Below are 1139 nucleotides of genomic sequence, written 5' to 3'. Positions count from 1 at the left end.
TGGGGGTTTGGGTTATCATATCCTTTTCCAATCTTGCCAACTTTTCCCTCAAGGGGTGCATCGCCGTAATAAGGACCCCGGGGAGATTTGGGGGGTTTTTCCCATGATTAGGCCGGTTCTCCTATTAAAAATGCAACCGTTCATCCAAGGGGCCCTTAATTTTTCCGGAAAATTCCCTTTTTTCCCCCTTGTACTGTTTTTGGTTGATTTAAATTTTTTAAGGGTTCCCGTGGGGGGGAGGTTATCAATTTTGGCTTTCCCTTCCAGGGGGTGGTCTTCATAATTTGGGTGGGAAAAAAATCTGAAAGTTTTGCTCGCCTTTCGCAACCCCTGGAAAAACGCAATTGGGGTTGATTTAGGGCTGGGAAAGGGGGTTCTCAGATTGAGGCCCGGTTTTTTCCTTTTAAACTTTCGCATTCGCAAGTCACAAAAAACCCCATGGAAAGTTAAACCCCCCTTTTGGGACAAAATTCCAGGGGTTTTCCCTTTCTGGCCCACAAAAAAAATTTTTTTTTTCAAAATCTTTTCCCCTTAAAAAAAATCGGGGGGCAGTTATTTTCCCCTTTCGAAGGCCTTTAAGTAAAGGGGGGAATTTCTTGTTTCAATTTTTTCACCTAAAATTTTGGGTTTGGTTTGAGGGCCCCAAAATACTCGTTTTCAGGAGGGAAGAAAAGCCTTTTTGCTGTTTTCACAGGCGACCGTCTTTTCTTCAACGGCTTTTAAATTTTCAAGCTTAGCCGATTTTTTAGGGCCCTTTTTCCATAAGGGGTTTTTTTCGATTGGTTTGGCAATTCAAGTTTCTCGGTTTCCTCAAATTTTAACAATTACCCGGGTTTTTAACCTTCCAACAAGTCACAAAAATACCAGTGATTTAAAGGGTTGAACAGGGCCAATCGGGGGGCGCCACTAAAATTTACCCCCTGTTTGCCGTTGAAATTGCCTCTTAAGGTTTCCATTTTTGCAAAGGATCTCCAAGAACACACGAAAGGCCCTGGGGTCTTCTTTCCCTCCGACCCTTCCCTTGACCCAATTTTCCAAAAAGGCACTTACTTGTTTGGGGGTGTTTTTTTTCTTACTTTCCTTTTTTTTGCCTCAGGTTCGGGTCTTTTTCGGGTGCCTTTATCATTCCCGGGTTTCCG

The sequence above is a fragment of the Penaeus monodon genome, chromosome 15 (assembly GCF_015228065.2).
Source record: "Penaeus monodon isolate SGIC_2016 chromosome 15, NSTDA_Pmon_1, whole genome shotgun sequence".
Taxonomy (NCBI): Eukaryota; Metazoa; Arthropoda; class Malacostraca; order Decapoda; family Penaeidae; genus Penaeus; species Penaeus monodon.
Note: the sequence above shows the minus strand (reverse complement) of the source record.